This window comes from Saimiri boliviensis, chromosome 11, assembly GCF_048565385.1.
Source record: "Saimiri boliviensis isolate mSaiBol1 chromosome 11, mSaiBol1.pri, whole genome shotgun sequence".
Classification (NCBI taxonomy): domain Eukaryota; kingdom Metazoa; phylum Chordata; class Mammalia; order Primates; family Cebidae; genus Saimiri; species Saimiri boliviensis.
In genome coordinates, this window is record NC_133459.1 from 11,438,704 (window position 1) to 11,455,573 (window position 16,870).

The following is a 16,870-nucleotide window of genomic DNA, read 5'->3' on the forward strand; positions in this document are numbered from 1 at the left end:
TTGAGCCCTAATGTTTTCCCTGCACTCAGAAATCACCGTGCTAGATGGCATCTTTCCAGTTATTGGGATGGGAGACAGGCTGAGCCCTTTGACTCCTAAGGTTGAACTTAGGTTGAGCTGGTTGGCAAATTTGGCAAAGAAAGGGTTCCTTGAGCAAAACCTGGGAAAATGCCAATCAGGATGGACTCCCCCAGCCCTGGCTTTCTTTAGCACATCTTGATGTGTGTTCTGTAGCAGTCCCTCCTACCACATCCCCTAAAACTTGAGCATTTGTAGCTCATCACTTATGTCAACTCAGTAAACTGAGTCACTGTTACAGGACTTAGAGAAATTTGCATATACTATGGACTGAAAATTGGTGTCCCCCTAAAATTCATATGTTGAAATTCTAACCTCCAAGGTGATAGTGTTAGGAGGTGGGACCGTTGGGGGTGATTAGGTCATGGGATTAGTGCCCTTATCAAAGAGACCCCTGAGAGCTATATCACCTCTCTACCATGTGAGGTTACAGTGAAAAGATGGATGTCTATGAAGCAGCAGGCCATCATCAGGCACCGAATCTGCTGTCACCTTGACTTTGGACTTCCCATCCTCCAGAACTGTGAGAAACAAATTCCTGCTGTTTATAGCCACCCAGGAAATGGTATTTTATTATAGCAGCATGAACACACTGAGACGGCACATAACACAGAATGCTGTTTCTTTCCAATTTTCTTGAGTTCTTACCGTGTGGTTTACTTATCTTTTTCATTGATCCTTCCCTGTTCAGTGGGGAAACACAGATCTGCACCCTGCCCTTGCTGACCACATGAAGCCTAACATCTCACCTTCTCCTACCTGGCAAAAGAAGAATTAGATAGATAAGGAGAAGTGTTCTGAGTTTTGGAGGAAGTTCGCCATTGTTGGGATGCTTGCATGGCAGAGCTAGCTGCCTGTGCTCTGAGTCAGAACTGACATTTTGAGATGTAAGGATGGGGCATTTGATCATCTCCTGTGTGCCAGACACAGTGCTAGTCACTTCATAGCCTTTTGGCCATTCTTCTCCGTCTCTGTTCTGCCACTTGCTCAAATACCTTGGAGTCATCGTTGGCTCCTTTCTGTCATGCTGCATGTCTAGTTCCTCAGCAGATCCAGAATCTGAGCATATCCCTCCCGTGCCCACCTTCTAGTCCACATTCACCTTTGGCCTGGTTTTTATTGTAGTACGTGTCTCCTTCCACCCCTGCTTCCTACTACTGACATTGGACCTTGGTACAACAACTGGGGTGATCCTGTCAAAACGTAACTCAGATTTGGCCACTCCTTCACAGGCGTCCCATTTCACTCCACATAGAAAAGTCCAGCCTGTGCAGCCTCACGAGGCCCACGAGGTCGGCCTCCCACAGGCCTTTTCTGACCTCGTGCCTCACTGTCTCACCACTCTCCACCACTCACCAGATCTTGCCCCACTGTTCTCCTCACTGCTTTTCAACCCTCTGCCTTCAAACTTCCACTCTAAGGTCTCTGCACTCAGGATTCTCTTTCTGGAATGTTCTGTAGCCACACGGTTTTCATCTATATTTTCTTTATCCAAATGTCACTTTCTCAGGGAGGCCCTTCCTGACTTCCCCTCCCCCGTCTAAAATTGCAGCCCCCTCCAGCTACACCGCTTCTCCTCCACCTCTGCTTGTACTTTTTACTTAACACTTGTTACCACTTTTGTTTCATTTCTTTGTACTATTTATTGTCTGTACAGCTATAAGTACAACTGAATGTAATATATGAATTTTCATACAACATATGAATTCTGGGGGGACACACTCAGTCCATAGTATATATCAGTCCCATGAGGGCTGAAAGTTTTATGTTTTGTTCACTGCTGCATCCCCAGCCATTAGAACAGTGCCTGGCAAATAATGCTAAGCATGTTTTTATTGATAGGATTGAAGAAAGGCAAGAAGGAAGGAGCAGACAGACCCTTGGAGTTAGGCATTGTCTCAGTTTACAGATGAAGAAACAGGCTCTGAGAAGTTTCTTACAATCACTCAGCCAATAAGTGAAGCCACTTTGGGGTCACACATTTGAACCCTAATGTGTGATCCCAAAGCTTTTCTGATTTCTGTTTTACTGTGCTGTTTTCCTGTGGATGACTCACCTTCATTTATGTCTGCAGTAAATATAGGCTCTATGAATTTATATGTACATATGTAGTGATATGAACACGTTAAAATGCTTTAAAGAGAATACTTTATCATAATCTCTTAGTTCCCTAGATGCTGCCTCTTGAATACTCCACTAACTTTCTGTACAGCCCAAGAACAAGTGATGCCTGGGCTCCTCTGACAGAGGTGCTAGGAAATCTGTTATCAACCATCACTAAATACATTCACCATGTTTCCAGTTACATCCAGCCTTCCCGGTATCAAGGGACATCATTGTGTGTTTTGATTCCGGGCTTATTTACTATCAGTATATGCTTTGGGGATTTTCAGTGAATGAAAAATAAAGAGGTGGTGGCAGCAATAAGTGTAGAACACTCTTAAAAGATATGGCTGTCAGGGAAGAACACGGCTGGAGCAGTAGCTTGCATGGGAGGGAAAGCTAAAGGAAGGCATTTTAAGGTTGTGTAGATGAGGAGGAAGAGACTGCAAAGATTGAAGAGATGAGAAAAGAGATGACTGACAGAGCAATAGCAATGTGCAAGACAGGGTCTTACAAGAGCACAGGAGAAAGGTTTTAATTCTTGGAAGAGTCTGTTTATGCAATTTAAAGTGAAAAGAGGAGGCAGGGTGCAGTGGCTGAGGCCTATAATTCCAGCACTTTGGGAGGCTAAGGTCAGCAGATCACTTGAGGTAAGGAATTGGAGCCCTGCCTGGCCAACTATGGCAAAACCTCATCTCTACTAAAAATACCAAAATTAGCTGGACATGATGGTGCACGCCCGTAATCCCAGCTACTCGGGAGACTGAGGCATGAGAATCACTTGAGTCGGGGAGGCAGAGGTTGCAGTGAGCTGAGATTGCGCCACTGCAGTCCAGTCTGGGCGACAGAGCAATTCTTTGTCTCAAAAACTAAAATAAAATAAATTTAAGGCCAGGCACGGTGGCTCACGCCTGTAATCCCAACACTTTGGGAGGCCGAGGCGGGTGGATCACGAGGTCAAGAGATCGAGACCATCCTAGTCAACATGGTGAAACCCCGTCTCTACTAAAAATACAAAAATTTAGCTGGGCATGGTGGCGCGTGCCTGTAATCCCAGCTACTCGGGAGGCTGAGGCAGGAGAATTGCCTGAACCCAGGAGGCGGAGGTTGCGGTGAGCCAGGATCGCACTGTTGCACTCCAGCCTGGGTAACAAGAGCAAAACTCCGTCTCTAAATAAATAAATAAATAAACAAATAATTAAATAAATTTAAAAATGAAGGGAGAGAAATATATATGTATATATTTTGAGGCGAAGTTTCACTCCTGTCACCCAGGCTGGAGTGCAATGGCGCTATCTCAGCTCACTACAACCTCTGTCTCCCGGGTTCGAGTGACTCTTCTGCCTCAGCCTTCCAAGTAGCAGGACTACAGATGTGCACCACCATGCCCAGCTAATTTTTGTGTTTTTAGTAGAGATGGGATTTTACCATGTTGACCAGGCTGGTCTCAAACTCCTGACCTCAGATGATCCGTCCACCTCGGCCTCCCAAAGTGCTGGGATTACAGGCGTGAGCCACCGCACCCATCCAAGATTTTTTTTTTTCCGTAGTGAAGTAAATAGAATCTGTCATTTGTATGAAATGGGGATAGAGTTGAAAAGAAATACAAAGCAAATCTCTATTGCACTCAGTGTTTCAGGCACTGTCCAGGGGGCAGGGTACAAAGACAACCAGTGTGGCCTTCCTGTCATTAGAGCGTGGATGCCAGCTTTTCAGCATTGCATGCAGCAACCTGACCAGCCTTGCAAAGAAAAGAGATATGAACAAATGGTCACACAACAGTCGGATACCCACACTAAGGAAGCCACATGCAGAAGTAGCACAGTAGAAGCAGTGGGTTTATGTTCAGGGACAGGCATTCATGAAGACCATGTTGAAGTTGAGAAGTCACAGATTTGAAGGATTTCTGCTGATTGCAGGAACAATAAGTGTTGTAGCTGATGTTGGCACAGCACCGAAATGAACTGTCTCTTCACCTTCATGCTAGATATTTCCATCTGGAATAGCAAAGGTCTTTCTTCTTCATTCCAAACCAATACCTTTCATCTGTTGTTTTCTACTTAAGTGATAGCAGTCATTTGCAAGATATCACTGGTCATCTCAAGTCTATGTGGAAGGAATTAACTGAAATTCATTACTCGATCAGAGTATTTTTTGTTCCCATCTTTATTTTGCTTCTTTTTCTTTTTTTCTTGCTTCCCAGGCAATGCATACTCCTTATACCACTTTACCACCCTTTGCATTTTTCTGTCTTTTGTGCTGTTATTGCCGTGTATTATATTATGCTTAACCCTCACAAAACAGGATTTTTTTTTTTTGCTTAAATAATTGATATCCACTTAGATCTACATACATTTATCCTGTCTGTTGTCATCTGTTCTTTTCTTTGCCTGTCCGTTCCTCCATCTGGGTCCTTTTCCTTCTGCTAAAGAACTTCCTTTTGTGAGTTTTATGACAATGGAATATCTCAGATTTTTTTTTTTTTTTTTTTTTTTTTTTTTTTGAGACGGAATCTCTGTTACCCAGACTGGAATACAGCTCACCACAACCCCCACCTCCTGGATTCAAGCAATTCTCCCACCTCAGCCCCCTGAGTAGCTGGGATTACAGGCATCTGCTGTCATACCTAGCTAATTTTCATATTTTTTTAGAAACAGGGTTTCACCATATTGGCCAGGCTGGTCTTGAACTCCTGACCTCAGGAGATCTGCCTGCCTTGGCCTCCCAAAGAGCTGGGATTACAGGCGTGAGCCACTGTACCCAGCCTCAGATTTATTTTTCTGAAAACATCTTTATTTCACCTATATTTTTGAAAGATATTTTCACTGTTTATTCTTTGAGTCTGTTATGATATCTTCCATCATTGTTCCATTGGCTTTCAGTATTCATGCTTGGAAGGTAATATGTCCTTCGTTTCCCCCTTTGACTACTTTTAAGATTTACTCTGTTTTTAGTTTCTATTAATAATATTATGCCTCAATGTAATTCTCTTGCTTGGGATTTGTAGAACTTCTTGAATTTGTGGTGACGGCTTTGGACAATTTTGGAAAATTCCTGGCCAGTACACTTTAAATATTGTTTCTGTCCCCTTTTCTTTCTTTCTTTTCCTTCTGTGACTCCACTTATGCGGAATTTGGACCTTTTTACTCTGTCCCGTATGCCTCTTGTGGTCTTTTTTTTTTTTGCATTTCACCCCTTTGGTTTTTATGCACGTTTCATCTGGATATTTTTTACTGCCTTATTCTCTAGTTTGCTAATCCACTTTGGTGCTCTGTCAACTCTGCCATTTCACCATTTATTAAAATCTTAATGTTACTTTTCTGGTAAAACTCTCCATCTGATTTTTCTTCTGAAGATAGTAATCATACCATACTGGTGATTATTCTTGTCTTTTTTTTTTTTTTTTTTCCTCTTAGTTTTCATCGTTTAGTCCTGTTTTCCTACATATCTGGAACAATTTTATTTGAATGCCTAACACTGTATAAGAAAGATTTTAGATTCTGGCCAATATTATTTTTCTCCAGAGAAGAGTTAATTTAATCTGCTTTCCTTTTACCTCAGGTACCCAGTTTTTTAATCTTCCGCCATACATACCTCCCCTGCATTTTTAACCCTTTATTTGCAGCAAGGGGTAAATAACAGCAGGAATTTCCCAGAGGGACTTGTATTTTCAAAAGGATCAAAGCCTGATGATGCTTAAAGGGAAGCGTCTGGAGGAAGGATTCTTTTTCTTGGGATAGGCAATGGAAAGACGAGGGTGGGGACAGTGTGTGCGAGGTAGAAAGTAATCAGCTTCAGCTCCTGGAATCATGACAGAGGACGTAAGGAAACTGAGTCCTAAAGAATCAGTTCTGTTTAAGCAGGAAAGTAGGTGAATCTTTTTACAAACAAGGGTTAATTAGCTCTCTTCTAAGTAAAAAGTACATTGAGGTTGGGGCAAGGTGGCTCATGCCTATAATCCCAGCACTTTGAAAGGCCGAGGTGGGCGGATCACCTGACAAAGATCAGCCAGTCGTGGTGGGTCACACCTGTAATCCCAGTGCTTTGGGAGGCCAAGCAGGCAGATCATGAGGTCAAGAGTTTGAGACCAGCCTGGCCAGCATGGTGAAACCCCATCTCTACTAAAAATACAAAAATTAGCCAGGCATGGTGGTGTGTACCTGTAATCCCAGCCATTCAGGAGGCTGAGGCAGGAGAATTGCTTGACCCCAGGAGGCGGAGGTTGCAGTGAGCTGAGATCACACCACTGCTCTCCAGCCTGGGCAACAGAGTGAGACTCTGTCTAAAAAAAAAAAAAATAAGACTGGCAAAGATCAAGAGGAATGAAGACTGAACCAGAGGAACTTTCAAAATCTTTTTTTACTGTAGGAGCAAGGTTGGTTTTGCCTGCTCTCTCCCCATAGTCCTTTTGCTTTTACCCTCCTGCCCCCATATCCCCCTATATTTGTGTCTCCATATATGTTTAGTACTGGTACATGAAACAGGCCTTTCCAGAGCAGTAGCTTCTTTGGGAGTTAGTTTGTTTGACCAGACAAGCTCTAACTAAGCAAATGTTTTAGCTTTGGCACCCTACCTCCTTCAGGAAATCATTCTCCTGTCGGAAACTGAGGTGGAAGAGGAGATTTCTCCTCCCTAGGTAGGACCTCTTGAAATCACTGGTCCCAGTCTCCACTGCAGTCTGACCTCCATCTTCTTCCTAGTATAAACAGTACACACTAGTAATGTAAGCTGGTGTGGTGTGATATGATCCATGTAACAGACATGTATGTACCAAGCCTCCTATTTCTTTGGGGCCTGCTTTAGTTAGTGAGAGTAGTAGCTTCAGGAAAAGAAGAAGCAGATCCAGGAAAGGTCTGGGTGATGGAAGTGGGTCAGGTGCTTGAGTGAGGAATGTGTATCAAGAAAGAGCACTAGAGCCTGACTCCTCTTTCTTGTCCAGATATTTGCGTATAATTTTACAGAAATTTTTTAAATATACTTTTGTCAGCTGCCTTCCTTTGTCAGTTCTGCTACTTGGGAGAGAAAAGAGATATGCCTGATGTCTCTATATAAAATTCGCTGGCATTTAGGAAGGAATTTTTCTACGAAGACAGTAGCAAAAGTCGTGGTTCCCTCTCTAAGTTACCCAGTATCACATAGATACTTATCAGACTTTTGTTGGTCTTTCCAGCTTTATCTGTAAAATGAGCATAATAATACTACCTCACAGGATTGTTGTGAGGATTAAGCTAGTTAAATATTTCATTGAGGCGAGGCCCCAAAGACAGTGGCTGGCGCATGATGAACATTGTTGGCTAATGCTCATGATTCCAGAAGTTACACTATGGTCTTCAGTAGTTGGAAGTTTGCCCCTACCTCCTCTGCTGCACACTCATCTAAAACTTAATTTATTTAAAGAAACAGTTGGGAACAGATTTCTTTCTAAAAACCTCAAAAAACTTATTCCAAACCCTTGAAACCTATTTTACTCTTGCCACAAGAAGCTCAGTTTATACTGGTGCCCAGCATCTGTGATTATTGTCTCTGACATCACCAACCTCCTTTCTTCTAAAGCTTTGATACTAAAGTGAATATAGCTATTCATTTGAAATACAAACGACTTTGCAAGAATGGAGTTCTTGTGACTTGGAAGGAGATAATCTTGAGCTTCTTTTATGTTGAGTAATGTTCAGTTTCATCTCTTAAGTTCTGTATTTTGAGATTATAATTGACATGTTTATGCTTTCCTTTGTTCTAGAATGGGCTTGAGGTGATAGTTAAGGATAAGACATGCAAGACCCCTTCTGCCAAAAAGGCTCACAGTGGATCCTAGCTGAGGAAGACCTGAAAGGTGTGACACAATTCTGTCCACAGCTGGGCTTCAGGATTCATCCTTCCTTCATAATTCTTTATAATCAGTGTAGAAAAATCATAGGGAAAATAGGATTTGACTGAGACCTGACTTCATGTTGATGATCAGTTGTCTTGATTCTACCTGTTTACATCCTGCTTATTTCTGTGCTTTTTACCTTAAAAGTTACTCCACCAATCCTTTTTAAGGAAAAAGCAAAATCCTATTATGGGAATGCTTTAAACCACTCTGAGCTTCCAGATTAATCTGAAACAGCATCTGAGTTCATAACTGGGTCAGAGCTGCAGAATAGCAAGAGAAACTCGCCAGTTCAGCAGGCATGTGTCTTGGGTTAGTTAAGACAGCAGGACAGTCCTGAGGTCTGACTGCCTTGCATGTGTTTCAACCTTGTGTGTTGAGATTATTCTGGGTGGCTTTAGATAACTTTGTTTCTTAACTGCAGAGGGAGTGTCTGTTGCCTGATAAGTGTTTATCTGTGAAATAGCAACATGGTGCACATCTTAAAGTAGGAGGGCTTTTAGATCTCCAGAGACCAAAAAATAAAAAAGCAAGGTCATTAGCTTAGGCATGTTACTGGAATGGGATGGCAGTCCCAACTTTAAAATGCCATTATTATTTTTAATCAGGGTCCCCTTTCTGGGTTCCTTCCCTCTTTTCTCTTTGGCTTAAGGGCTATACGTAATCTATAACCAAGTAGAACTGAAAACAGACAAACACGCCCTACTTCTAGTGGATAGAAATCTGGAAACCAGAAATGGTTCCTTCTTGCCAAACCTCAACTTGTTCTGTGCCTTTTTTTTTTTTTTTTTTTTTTTTCAGTATCTCTTCCCAGTCTCCCCACTCCTTCATGATTTGGCTGAGTGAGGACTAGCTGTTTGGTTTGTCTTTTATTAATAATAGACATTCACTGCTTTTCAGATCACATTTTCCTTTAGCTCTTCTCTGTTTAGAAGTTATAACAAAAGGGTTCTTCATCCTCAGGGCGGAACTCACACTCAGAATACTTTTTAACTGTGAATATTTTAACGCTATCAAACAGAAGTCAGTGGTGAAGACTTTCGTTTTGAAGTGATTTAGGTCTTAAACGACTCAAAGGTGGTTTTCCTAGTAGCATACCAGCAGAGTTAAAAATGACTCTGTGCGTGTGTCCTTATAGTAGAATGATTTATAATCCTTTGGATATATACCCAGTAATGGGATTGCTGGGTCAAATGGGATTTCTATTTTTAGGTCATTGAGGAATCACCACAGTGTCTTCCACAATGGTTGAACTAATTTACACTCCCACCAACAGTATAAAAGTGTTCCTATTTGTCCTACTATAAGGACACATGCACACGAATGTTCATTGCAGCACTGTTTACAATAGCAAAGACCTGGAACCAACCCAAATGCCCATCGACAATAGACTGATTAGGGAGAATATGGTACATATACACCATGGAATATTACGCAGCCATCAAAAACGATGAGTTTGCGTCCTTTGTAGGGACATGGATGAACCTGGAAACCATCATTCTCAGCAAACTGACACAAGAGCAGAAAATCAAACACCGCATGTTCTCACTCATAGGCGGGTGTTGAACAATGAGAACACATGGACACAGGGAGGGGAGCACTACATGCTGGGGCCTGTTGGGGGGAAATGGGGGAGGGACGGGGGGTGGGGAGGTGGGAAGAGGTAGCATGGGGAGAAATGACAGATACAGGTGAGGGGAAGGAAGGCAGCAAACCACACTGCCATGTGTGTACCTATGCAACAATCTTGCATGTTCTTCACATGTACCCCCAAACCTAAAATGCAATAAAAAAAATAAAATAAAAAGAAAAAAAAAGAAAAAAAATGACTCTGAAGTTGAAGGTCCCAAACTACTTCTAAGAAATTTGTAAAAAATTATGGCCAAATGCTATACCAAGCATTTTGCATTAATTATACTCTTAACTCCTCAAAACAGTCCTTTACAGGCCAAACTTCATGGCTCAAGCCTGTAATCCCAGCACTTTGGGAGGCTGAGGCAGGCAGATCACCTGAAGCCAGGAGTTGAAGACCAGCCTGGCCAACATGGTGAGACCCTGTCTCTACTAAAAATGCAAAACTTAGCCAGGTGTGGTGACTCATGCCTGTAATCCCAGCTACGGGAGGCTGAGGCAGGAGCATTGCTTGAACCCAGGAGGCGGAGGTTGCAGTGAGCTGTGATCACGCCACTGCACTCCATAACAGAGTGAGACTCTGTCAGAAAAAAAAAAAAAAAGCAGTTCCTTACAGTAGAAAGAATGTGATTTAGCAGATGGATAAACTGAGGTTCAAAGAAATTAAGCCTCTTCCACCAGGATGTGTATTTGGTAACTGTCAGGGTAAGATTTAACTCTTTTGCCCCTGACTGTTTGACTATATCATGGCAGCCCCCACAAAGTAGCAAAGTTCATAGCAGCCTTACTTACAGACACAACATATAGTTGGGTTTTCCAAATTTATGGGTTCAAACATAGCTTATTGTAGACAGTGCTGATTAGAATGAGAGATGTGCTGGCAGCTGAGGTTCACAGCTGTGCAACCTTGTACAGTCTCTGACTTATGGTGGTTTAACTTACAAGTTTTTTTGACTTTACAATGATGCCAAAGCTATATGCATTCAGTAGAAACTGTACTTCACATTTTGAGTTTTGATCTTCTTGAGCTGGTGACCTGTGGTCTGATTCCCTCACAGTACTGGGCAGCAGCAGCCACTGCAGATCCCAGTCAGCCACGCAAGCATGAAGAGGGAACACATACGCTACAGTGGGCCCTGCTGCCAGGTGACTTCACCCAGCTGTCAGCTAATATAAGTGTTCTGGGCATGTTCAAATATGCTAGGTTCATGAATTTCATTTTTACTTACAGCATTTTCAACTTAAAAATGGGCTTACCCGACATAATCCCATCCTAAGTCAAGAAGCATCTGTACTTGGAAGGATATAAAACTTCTCCATCACACTACAGAGTCCTGTCACTTCTGTCTCTTTTCCTGTTGTATTTGGTTGCCATCTTCCCTGGTGACAAGGAAGATACTGCCACCAGCAATTACTCAGTGAGGCAGAGATATTAAAGAGGAAATTTCCATTAGGTAAATAACTGTGAAAGAAGAACCCAAGAGAAGGGAGAGAAATTCAAGCCCCAGCTCCTGTTACACTGGCCAAATACCTTTGGCACCCCATGCTTGCTAAAGATCATAAAAGGGTCAGGAAAACTGATAGGACAGAACAGAGGGAAACAGTGTGAATTTTTCCCGTTGCCCCATTCCAGAGTCTACTTAAATTTCAGTTTTATGAAATCAACTGTTCAGAGCCAGGCCCCAAACCCAGGCTAATTTGCAGTGTCTCCATTTATATAGACAATGGGATTATTTTGGGAAGGGGGGTGTTGATAGAGTGTGTGTTAGCTATTCAGTAGAACTGGCATCTTGAACTACTTCTGAGATTTTTACCCCCTTGATGAAAATATTGCTTTATAGAAGTTAATGACCTTGGACCATGGCCAGAATTCACAAGTGTGGCATGTGCTGAAGTGGAAATAAAGGGAAAATCATTGTCTTTGTGAGTGTAATAGCAGAGTTTCTGAAGAACATTTTGTTCCTTGGAAACTTTCATTTTAGCTGGAACAACATGCACTTGAAGCCTTAAGTATTTGGTGGACTTGAAATTGCTACAAAATGAGGTAGGCAGATTTAAGTCTCTGCAAATGCTCCTTCTGGTGTTGAGGTATTATGACCAAAGACAATTACAAACTGTCTGCAGATTACCTTCCAGTTGCTAGTTGCTTTCCCAGTTTAGGAGCCTAGCATACCCTGGTGCTGTTACTCCTGCTGCAGATAGCTTCTGCTTTGCTGGGGGGATATGCCATGCCAAATGTTTTCCAGGCACACCCTCCCTGAATCTTCAAGACAGCCCTGCAGAATCTGCATATTCCCATTTTTACATATGAAGAAGTTGTAGTTTGGATAACATACTACTGTTTTTGTTGAACGTCTCGTGTTTCAGACTCGGTGTTACATGCCTTACACGTATTACCTAATCCTTACAGCGTCCTGGTCGGCAATATTTGTATCCCATTTTGAAAAGGAGGAAAACAGAGGCCGGCAAAGGTTTCTTGTCTGTGATCTCGTAGCTGTTGAGACCTGCAAAGGGTAGCAGTCAGAATTCAAACTCAGGTGTGATAATCCTTCTGTTATGCCACATCCATACATCCGTACTGAGGTCCTGAAGGCAAGAGGCAGAAACCACTTCTGATTTCTGATTCTGTCTCTAGCCTGGCACACAGTAGATCTTCTGCACATGTCGGATTGCTTGGTTGACTGGATGTGTAGTGGATTTGCACGTGCTCTCTCCAGGACTCATTTCTCCTTTGTCTAAATAATCTAGACATCTACCTCCAAGCTTCACTTGCCATAAGTCAGTGGGAGGATGGTATCATGAAGGATGGCCTGGGCCAGGCACTCCCTACGTGATGGTGTAGCTCTTTGGGGTATCTCTGCCCTGTTTTGATGACCATCTACAAAGTCGAGGACCTGGGTAAAATAGTGCTTCTAAGCTTCAGAGAAGACCAAGGCCAGAGGGCACCCAGGATGAGGGACACTGGAATTCCCTCCCCCCATAGCCCACATGTTTTCTGCTGTCTTTAAGGGAGAAATAACAGCTGGGCGGGACTTACCTTCCCACTGAGGCGGGGAAAGAGGTGGAATTAAGGATACCTAACTAAATGCTTCCACAGTAAAAGGAGCCCACATGCTTTATGGTAGTCTGGATTCAATACTCAGCGCGCAGTGAACTGGTCCAGGGTCCTGCCCTTACCGCCGTATCCATCATCTGGCTGGCTTTGGTTTAGTTCCTGTAAAACGTCGTTCCCAGTAAAATCCGATTAACTTCTCATCAGTACAGGTTTGGTTGGATCACAGATTTCAACATCTACTGAAGTTTTCTGGGTTCTCAAAGCTGTATTTCTAGAGGTGAAGACTTTTGTAATGGTTGACTGTTAACAAGTGACAAAGGACAAATCCGGTTGGCTTGCACAAGCCATTTTTTATGGACAGAGAAACAGGAATTCAGACACAAGTCCTACAGTAAGTTAAGATAGGTGTAGGTACCTTTCCATGGCAAAGGTCTTCACCTTATGGAAGAATCCAGCAGTTCAGGGAAGAGTGATCTCTTAGGTCATCTCATCCCATCCTCCTTGGGTCAATACAGTGTCTCTGTACAGAGAACACCCAGGACCCAGTTGGTGCCAGGGAGTTGAGGCTGCCACAGCAGACCTAGTTAAAATTAGGTTTTTGGCATAGGCTCAGTCATCAACTTCTGATATTAAATTCATTTGACTGATGGGAGTAGAAGAAGAGAGAGTGATATGGAGCATTCTGCCTAGATTATTCCCCCATATTCTCTGGGAGAGGGAAAGTATTATGGGATTTTTAACTTGCTCCTAGTTAGCTGCCAGCAATAGGTAAAAGCACTTTACTCAATCTCTCTTCCAAGGAAGTATCTCTTCTCAAAGAATGTAAGAGCTTGAGAGAAACAGGAAAGACCTGAATAAGACCCTGAATTGGCTGCGGTGCTCCTGGGTCTCTTCAGGTGGATATATATCCGCTGGAGACACACAGGACATGGGCACACCTCGCATAATCGTGGTTCTCACTGCTTCTGGGGCACCAGAGAGACACATTTTTGTCCAGAACCTGAGGAACGCTGGCAACCTATGTAATTCTAAAACAGAGCAGGGATTCTGATTCTTTCCAAAACAAAGGTCACATTTCCTCTCTCTGTAGTTTGTGTCCTGGGTTCCTGCTGACTGTGTCATGTATATGACTCTTACCTTCTCAATGAGATGGTCAGTCCTTGAGAGCAGGGTTCAAGGCTGTTCTTGTTTGTATCTTCAGGAGTACCTAAATCTGTCCTGGGCCCAGAGGAAGTGCTTGATAAAGACATTCTACCTTGGGTCATAGATCACATACTACCAGAGCTGGAAAGGATTCTGGAGATCGTAGAGTCCAGCACTCCAATTTTGTAAGTGGTTCCACGCCAAAAACTTACTTAGGAGGCTGGTGTTTATCTGCTAGAAAGAGAGGATTTTATTATGTTAAACTGCAGTGCAAATGACCATAATTCTAAATCTTCAGCAGGCTTCCTTCAAACAGTACAGCATGTTCCTCCTTGGACTAGTAGCAGAGTGATAAGAACAGTAAGAATGCTAACTAGATACCAGGCCCTGGAGCCATTGTACAGAATGCTTCCAGCCACGTGGCAAAATAGGTACTCACTATTTTCCAGATGCAGAAAGAGGCTCAGTGGTAGGTCACCTCGCTCAGGGTCATGTAGTTACCAGAATGGTTGAGAGAGGACTGCAGCCTGGCTTGGTCAGATGCCCCAGCTTGTGGCCCTTCTGTCCTGTCCTGTGGTGACTCACAGATGGGGTCTGACTGAAGCCATTCCTTAGTGACTCATGGTGCTAGCTTTGCAGCATCCCTTGGTGTTTCCAGTTGTCTTAAAGGAAGCTATGAAATTAATTTTCATTAACTTTAATTTTCTCATTAGACAGGGAGTAATGTGGAAGGCAAAGTGGAAAGCAAACAAATAATGATAGGGGTTTTATCTCCAGCAAGGTCAGAAATCACTGCCCTAGGTTGTAAAATATTTGCACTGAGTAAAAGGCATGAGCCTTCCCGTAGCTTCTTCCAGGAACCATCACTTTATGTGGAATTACTGCCCTGTTCACTAGTCCCTCTTCTGTGCCCAGAACTCACGTGTCACTTGTGTCAAGAATCCTCATGACTGACAGTTTCCAGGGCAGATGTGATCTTTGTAACACGCACCCTAACCCCCTTACCAAAGGAGAATGAAATTGGCCTCCAGATGGCCACCCGGTTCCTGGGCCTTCCAGGCAGGCAGCTTACCTTGAGGCTTTCCCCTGAGCTTTATATCTAAGGAACATTCCTGTGAGTTTTCTAAGAGGTTAGTCCTGGGTCACTGGCACTTAAACCACTTGTTTTGGTAGATCCTTCCTGAGAAGGTTAATTATATATTTGATATCCTTCTTTTTTTATGCCTGAATGATGAGGATAAGTACTCTGTGGTTTATTCACTGCCACTTTAAACCTTTTCAGATTGTCTTGTGACAAAACAGAGTTTTATGTCCTTTTTATCCCAGCTTTGATGGATGAGACAGTTTTTCTGGTTAAAGTATGTCAGGATAAACTCCGAATTGTGGGGGAGGATGGGTTTGCATTTGAAATCATGCGTTCAAGTCTGCCACCTCCTGTGAAAGATGACCCAACCTGTTAATCTTTCCATCTACTTCATTTTTGGCTTTTGACAGATGGAGCTTGGCACCTCATATAGGTACTCAGCAATTGTTGAATGAATGAAAGAGGGTATTACTGGAGGGAGTTTGATGTCTCCAAATTTTGATACCAAACCATAAAGCAACAATCTGACACATTTCCTATTCTGAATTCTGCTGATTCTTAGAGCAAAGAGCCTATGTTCTTACCATGATACAATCCCGAAGCTCATTCTCCTCCCCAAAGCCATTTTATTATACCTTTAATTTTTCAGTAAATTTGGAATGGTATTCTAGAAAGTGGTATCATTAGAGATTTTTAGTAGTTTCTTTGCAACGACTAGTGTCCCCCTTCGGGTGCATCACACAATTTGTATGTGTCCAGTGCTTTTGAGAACCACTTACCTAGGGCAGACAGTATAGGTAACTGCATTTAATCTTTTTTTTTTCTTAATAGACGGGGTTTCACCATGTTGGTCAGGCTGGTCTTGAACTCCCGACCTCAGGTGATCCACCTGCCTTGGCCTCCAAAGTGCTTGGATTACAGGGGTAACTGCATTTAAAATACTTAAATTTATTTATATTATTGGCCAGGCGCAGCGACTCACACCTATAATCCCAGAACTTTGGGAGGCCAAGGTGGGCAGATCACTTGAGGTCAGGAGTTCGAGACCAGCCTGGCCAACATGGTGAAACCCCATTTCTACTAAAAATGTAAAAATTAGCCAGATGTGGTGGTATGCATCTGTAATCTCAGCTACTTGGGAAGCTGAGGCAGGAGAATCACTTAAACCTGGGAGGCAGAGGTTGCAGTGAGATGAGGTCATACCACTGCACTCCAGCGTGGGCTTATCTGTCTGTCTGCTATCTATCTATCTATCTATCTATCTATCTATCTATCTATCTATCATCTTTCTATCTATCTACCTATCTTTATTTAGTTTTTTTTTTTTTTTGAGACGGAGTTTCGCTCTTGTTACCCAAGCTGGAGTGCAATGGCGCGATCTCGGCTCACCGCAACCTCTGCCTCCTGGGTTCAGGCAATTCTCCTGCCTCAGCCTCCTGAGTAGCTGGGATTACAGGCACGCGCCACCACGCCCAGCTAATTTTTTGTATTTTTAGTCGAGACGGGGTTTCACCATGTTGACCAGGATGGTCTCGATCTCTTGACCTCGTGATCCACCCGCCTCGGCCTCCCAAAGTGCTGGGATTACAGGCTTGAGCCACCGCACCCGGCCTTATTTAGTATTTTTGTAGAGACCAGTTTCACTGTGTTGGCCAGACTGATCTTGAACTCCTGACCTCATGATCCACCCGCCTTGGCCTCCCAAACTGCTGAGATTACAGGCATGAGCCACTGTGCCCCACATATCTAAATTTGTTTGGCCGGGCGCGGTGGCTCAAGCCTGTAATCCCAGCACTTTGGGAGGCCGAGGCGGGTGGATCACGAGGTCAAGAGATCGAGACCATCCTGGTCAACACGGTGAAACCCCGTCTCTACTAAAAATACAAAAAATTAGCTGGGCATGGTG

At 43.2% G+C, this 16,870-nt stretch overlaps 1 protein-coding gene across 7 annotated transcripts in view; it reads left to right on the forward strand.

The window, feature by feature from the left end:
• The window catches only part of VPS13D (vacuolar protein sorting 13 homolog D), a 304,733-nt gene that overhangs the window by 223,305 nt on the left and 64,558 nt on the right, over positions 1-16,870 (forward strand). The gene's annotated exons all lie outside the window — the stretch shown is intronic.